The sequence below is a fragment of the Sebastes umbrosus genome, chromosome 18 (assembly GCF_015220745.1).
Source record: "Sebastes umbrosus isolate fSebUmb1 chromosome 18, fSebUmb1.pri, whole genome shotgun sequence".
In the NCBI taxonomy this organism is placed as follows: domain Eukaryota; kingdom Metazoa; phylum Chordata; class Actinopteri; order Perciformes; family Sebastidae; genus Sebastes; species Sebastes umbrosus.
Genome location: NC_051286.1, coordinates 17,247,194 through 17,253,925, shown reverse-complemented (window position 1 = coordinate 17,253,925; position 6,732 = coordinate 17,247,194). Strand labels below are relative to the sequence as shown.

The 6,732-nt window shown below is 41.3% G+C and overlaps 1 protein-coding gene across 1 annotated transcript in view; it reads left to right on the top strand.

Moving 5' to 3' along the window:
- med23 (mediator complex subunit 23) overlaps window positions 1–6,732 on the top strand; it is a 130,014-nt gene that overhangs the window by 24,222 nt on the left and 99,060 nt on the right. The window lies entirely within an intron of this gene.

The window sequence follows — 6,732 nt, the reverse complement described above, 5'->3', positions numbered from 1 at the left end:
AAGCAAGAAAGACAGGTAAAGTAGAAAAAAAGACATGAGTTTGGAAAGAGGCAGTATGGAGACATGCATCAGGACAAGGAGGAGAGAGAAGTAAAAGGGAAGCCAGGACAGAGTGGACGTGGGATTAGAGAAGATAAAAACGAATGGAGAGCGGTCAGGACGATGAACGATGAGAATCGCCGGGGAGGGGACGAGATGAAGGCATTATCAATATCTCAGTAATTATTCATGCAACCAAATCCCCCAAAGACAAGACATATGTCTGTCCCCTCCACGCCCCTCCTTCTGACTTTTATTTAATTCCCTCACTTTTTTTTTTTACTTCTTCTTCCTCACCTCTTCTCCACTGTCGGCATGAGCTCTACTTCATCACAAGTGCAAAAACACAAAGAAAACCATCCTGAAATTATTCTCAGCCTCTCTCTCTGTCTGTCTCATCTTCTTCTCTTTCCCTCTCTCATCTCTATTTGGTCTCCTAGCAACCGAGGAAGCTGTAGGTAATTATACGGAAGATATTGATCTCAAGGTTCTATCTCCCCCCTCTCCTCTCTCTCTCATCTCCCCGTCTCTCTCTCTCTCTCTCTCTCTCTCGCTCTCTCTCGCTCTCTCTCTCTCTCTCCCTCTCTCTTAATTTCTGTTCAATTCCTACTTTTAATTTCCTTTTTAATCTTCTTTGAAACACAAAAGATAGCAGCCACAGAAGGTGGTTTCACTTCTTTTTGTCATGCAAAGCAGCGTTATCATGTGTCTGACAGCGAAGGACTCTGAGAAATCTGGACCGCTGAACTCAGTCGTCATTGGGTTGTTCAGCCAAAGGCATGCGGCGTCGTGTGCTGATGCTTATTACCATGACAACGTGATGAGAAAAGTTATACGGCGGCCGTCTTAAAGTGACATTTTGTTTTTTGAGAGTGACCCCATTGACTCAGAAATGTACCTCTGTTGGGTTTGTTAGATTTACAGTCTAATATCCCCTTTCTGTGCTTAAGGGGGAGCATCGTAATAACCTAATTGCGTGTGCGTGTGCGCAAGCCATATTCAACAGGGTGCGATATGAAATGCAACTGTTGCTCTGGAGTCTATAAATTGTATGTTTTTGTTTGTTGACTCTCTGCTATCATTGCCTTTATTTTGTTTTCTGTACTTGCAGCAGACCCTGGAGTATGTGTGTGTGTGTGTGTGTGCATGTGCGCGTGTGTGTGTGACAGGTGTTGGTCTTGGCACATGCTGTAACACTTTTTTGTTGCCAAAAATATTCTTGCTCATTTGACTGTGTGAACCTTTCTTTCTCTGTCCTGCCTGTTTTCTTGCTTCTGCACATACACACACACACACACACACACGCACACACACACACACACACCCCCTCTCATTCTCAGGGTTTCATTTATGTTGATCCCATCTGTGTAGAAAACCTAACATCACAGACCCGTTATTTTTATACGTGCAGGATGTGTTCACGTGTATGTATGTTTGTGCGTGATTGTGTGTGTGTGTGTGCTCCTGATGACATCCCGTTGTGTCCCTCACCCCCGACTGGATCATCACCACAATGACTGTACTGTTCACACACTCTTTTTCTCTCGCCTTTCTTCTGCAGACTCTCAGCTGACTCTTGCTGGCTTTTATGTCTCTCTCTGTTCTCCCTTCTCTTCATTTCTCCCTAAGCAGGTGTATCACAGTGGATTGTGTTTTCATTCAGCTTTTTATGAACAAACATTGTTTGATTGTCGGGAAACAGCAGCAGGAACATGCAATAACGTTCTTTGTGCTCACCAACATTGGAGCTTTTTCACTTCAGGGTCACTGACTCACTATTTTGTGGCCTCAGTGATCACTACATGTGTTTATGGATCACTGCATCTGAAAAAAATACCAAACAGACACAAACGCTACTAACACATTTCTGTGCAGGAAGTAAAATCCTCTAAATAGCTAAAACTGATACTTCAGAACTGTGACTGTCAGTGTGGAAACGTAACAAAGTACATTTACTATTGTAAGTAAGTACCAGTATTAAACTTGAATACAGTTTTGAGGTTTTTGTATTTCACGGGAGAATTTCTATTTCATGCTACTTTAAACTTTTACTATTTTTTACTTATATTGTACTTTTTACTTTACTATGTTTATCTGACAGCTCAGCCCGTTTGCACGAAAAAGGCGTATGAATGTCACGATAATGCGAAAGGCATTTAGTGTGCGATAAGACAACTTTCTTGCTTTTGGCGTGTAATTTGTACGGAATGTAGTCCGTACAGAGTCAGTGTAAACGCATCCGGGTAAATATGTTACGCTCAGAGCTAGTGACGTAGAATAAAAAGGGAGAAAGAAAGTTTAAGGTGGGTGGGAGAGGAGGTGGTGTTTGAGACCGGTGTTTTGGTTTTGTAAATTACGTTAGTGATGTTTGTGACGTGTTTTGCGTACTGATGTCACATTGTTTCCGTACATATTTTATTTAGTTTACGTACTTATTTTAAGCCCAAATATGTTTTTCCTAAACCTAACTACCGTAAGTGGTTTTGTTGCCTCAACCTAACTGCGGACGTTATCGTCGTTTTTTTGTGTGGAGTACAAATGACACGCGAAAAGGCTAAAATCCGTCCTCATAACACCAGGAATGTCCGTGCTATTTATACACCTCACGTGAGACTGGTTTGGACAGCTAGTTACTGCTGTTCAATGCCCAAACAGGTTAAATTATATATTATTTCACAACAAATGAAATATTAGAGAAAAGTAAAAAAAATTACTACAAAGCAGGACCTTGTTTCCTACCTTATTCTCTCCACTACATACCATAACATACATCTCATGACCCCTCACATTTATCTTGTGGCCTTTTGGCGGGGCCTGACCAGTGTTCAACCTCTAGGGTCTGAAAAGTGAAGCCAATGCTGAAGTGCCTTAAACTTGTATTATTTCTAGTAGCCAGCAGGGGGCGACTCCTCTGTTTGCAATAAGAAGTCTGATTGTATAGAAGTCTATGAGACAATGAGCCTACTTCTCACTTGATTAATTACCTCAGTAAACATTGTAAACATGAGTTTATGGTCTCAATCGCTAGTTTCAAGTCTTCTTCAATACAGCATGATGTTCATTTAGTAAATTATGGTCCCATTTAGAGTCAAATAGACCATAAAGCAGGGTATGCTTTAGGGCGTGGCTACCTTGTGATTGGCAGGTCGCTACCACGGCGGTGTCGGGTCTGCGAGTTGTCCGCTTTTTCCTCTTACAACTTCAACTCTTTCACAGTGTGTTTTCAGTTCATGAAAGTCAATTGTAACATGTACATCGCCTAAAAATGTCTTATTCAGTGTTCGGTTGTACTTAGCTCCACCTTCTCGTGTCACTTCTGGTTGCAAAAAAACAAGATGGCGAAGGCCAAAATGAGAATTTCAAGGCTTAAAAATGGCAGTCCACAAACCAATGGGTGACGTCACTGTGACTATGTCCACTTCCTATATACAGCCTATGGACCTGACCCCTAGGTTGGACAGAAAAATACCTAACTGTTTATAAAGTAGTAGCTTCGCCTCAACTGGCTACAACATTAAAATGCCACTGATGACGCATTATTGCATCTTTTACTTAAGAAGGACTTTAATGAAGCACTTTTACCTGTAATGGAGTATTTTTACATTAGTATTGGTTCTTTTACATAAGTAAATTATCTAAAACCTTCTTCCATCACTGACTGTAAAAACCTCGGGCTGCTTGCTTGTGTCCTCATTTTCTTTCTGTTTCAGGTAGGTCAAGCTGACAGTCATGCTTATATGCTAATTTAATAGGACATCTCTACAACCCCCTTTGTTGTATCATGAATGAGTATTTTCACCCAACCAACAGCAAATCCAAAGCGTTTAAATGAGATACGATGGCCTTCAATCATTTTTATTTATTAAAATGATTGTTGTTGATCTTCACAATTGCAAAGAAGAAGCACTCGAGCCGCCCCATCTGTGCCCTATCTCCCGCCTGATTCCCCCCCCGCCTCCCCGTTAGTGTAATATGCAAATCTATGCAGCAAGGTCCTCCAAAGATCTAATCAGACATCTCCTCTAATGGATCACCTGTAGTGTGAGTATAAAGCCTTTGGTATTAGCTTTCATTGAGTAATTGTGCTCATAAGATTGTGTATGTACACTCACATATGAAGTAGCATGCAGGTTGGCAGGACAGGAAAAAATAATCTGGGTCTGAAACTATTTAAAGAAAAGCTGGGTGATGATGTCACCGCATTGGCGTCATTTGAGGCGTCGTTTTGGGGCAGGACGAGATTTTTGGGTCAGTTTGTCTAGAAATGTCGAGGAAGTCTAACAAAATAAGAGCACTGGGAGTTAAATTTGGCGCACAGTCTGTAATGTTCAGCATATATATTCATTTTAGCATTGACCCAAGACAGAAGCCGTCTGAGAGGGCTTTAAGTTGTCACATTTGACTTGTACGTAACTCCATAACCGACTATTCTGTGGTTCCGCTGATGAGTTGAGATGCATCAGACAAACACCATCTCACTGAGCCGCTATTCTCAAGAGTGCAATTAAAGATTAGATTAAACAATTCCTCATTTTGCTGCAGTCGACATAGAGCAGTAAAAACCTGTCTTTAATATGAAGCCTTTACACTTAATGAATGTGAAAAAGAGAGAAGAGTGACATCTGCTGGCCACAGAGGTACATCGCATACTAAAGTAAAGATGATCTAAAGAGCTAAATGTGATTGTTTGTGCCTGACTATCAAGCCTTTGTGGTGCAGGTCTGAATTTCTGGTGTCTTTCTCTGCCAGAAACCACATCAACTCTGATGTCACTATTGTTTAATGGGGACATTTTCAGGTTCATACTTGTATTCTGGGTTTCTACCAGAACATGTTTACATGCTTAAATGTGCAAAAAACTTTATTTTTCTCATACTGTCTGTCTGAATATACCTGTGTTCACCCTCTGTCTGAAACTCTGTTTTAGCGCCTGTCTCTTTAAGCCCCCTTCCTGAAAAAGCCCACTCTGCTCTGATTGGCTTGCAAAAAAATATGGTTCTCAAGCAATGGGCGATATATTCTAACGAGCCTGCATGTACATAGGAAGGGCAGCCAAATATGTTGAATGACATGTTTTCCGATCTAGGCTGCCCAAAAAACACTGTCTGAGTTGTCTTATTTCACAGTTGGTGGGTTGGTAGGCACTCCAGATACCCAAATGTATGTGCACAAGCACTGAAAAAGTGAGTTTTTCATAATATCCCCACAATATAGATTGTGCACAGTATGAATTAGAGCTGCCAATTGATTAATATATTTAATTGCGAAGAATCGCATGATTGTCCATAGATAATCACGATTATATTGCAAATGAGTTTTTTTTCTGTCCAAAATGTACCTTAAAGGGAGATTTGTCAAATATTTAATACTCTTATCAACAAAGTAGTGGGCAAATAAGCTTACTTTATGCAAATGTATATATTTATTATTGGAAATCAATCAACAACATAAAACAATTACAAATATTGCCCAGAAACCCTCACAGGTACTGCATGTAGCATAACAAAAATATGCTCAAATGTGATTATCATAAAGTGGGCATGTCTGTAAAGGGGAGACTCATGGGTACCCATAGAACCCATTTTCATTCACATATCTGGAGGTCAGAGGTCAAGGAACCCCTTTGAAAATCGCCATGCCAGTTTTTCCTCGCCAAAATTTAGCGTAAGTTTGGAGTGTTATTTAGCTTCCTTCGCGACAAGCTAGTATGACATGGTTGGTACCGATGGATTCCTTAGGTTTTTCTAGTTTCATATGATGCCAGTATGTCCACTCTAGCTTTAAAACTGAGCCCACTAAACAATACAATACTTTAAAATCGTAAAATCGCAAGTTGCATTTATGCCTTAAGATTAGTGACGTTAAAACAAATTTGCTTTAAAGGGACTATTTGTAACTTTCAGAAATGCTTCTTAACAGCGACACCTGTGGCCGTGAAATCAACGAAAGTCAGCGTCGGGCTCGCGCTTGCTCGCTCTAAATATACCTAAACGAGCATCGCTCAAAACAGTGAGGCGACACACGTCAGCTAAAACCACAATATCACTCTATATTTCAGCTGCTTGGCAGTAATGTTAGCTGACCAGACGAAGGTCTCTCCATGAACATGATTTAGATCTGATCTCAGTGTTGGCTTTTACTGCCTCAGCGCAGGCTGATGCAGCGGGGCTCTGCAGCGTGTCTCCCTGCTCTCTCCGCCTGCAGCCGGAGAGAGCAGGGAGACACCGGCACCTGGTCTGTAACGAGACGATAACGTTACTAGCTGAGGAGCTCCGTCACTTCACAAGACACGGGAAACCTCTGTTGGTCTGGAGGAGCTGCAGCAGTTATTTCTGCACAAACGTCCACTGTACATTCACTAGATATTCTCAGAACTAAACTAACTCTTCTGCAGTGTGGAGTGAGCGCGTGTTCACGTCTAGAGGTGGAGCGAGCTGAGAACGCACGCGCTCTCTGAGTGAAGGCAGGCAGGCAGAGGAGGAGAGGCAGCGGCCACACGCGAACGCGCATGTGTGGCGACCCGCTACATTTATACGCTTAAAAAGTTACAAATAGTCCCTTTAACACGTTATTATCGCGTTAACTTTGACAGCCCTAGTATGAATAGAATTCTTTCTGATCAAAGTTAGTCTTAAATGGTGAATTAAAAAAAAGGGAAAACAAATCTAATAATATATGAATTTTTAATAATGG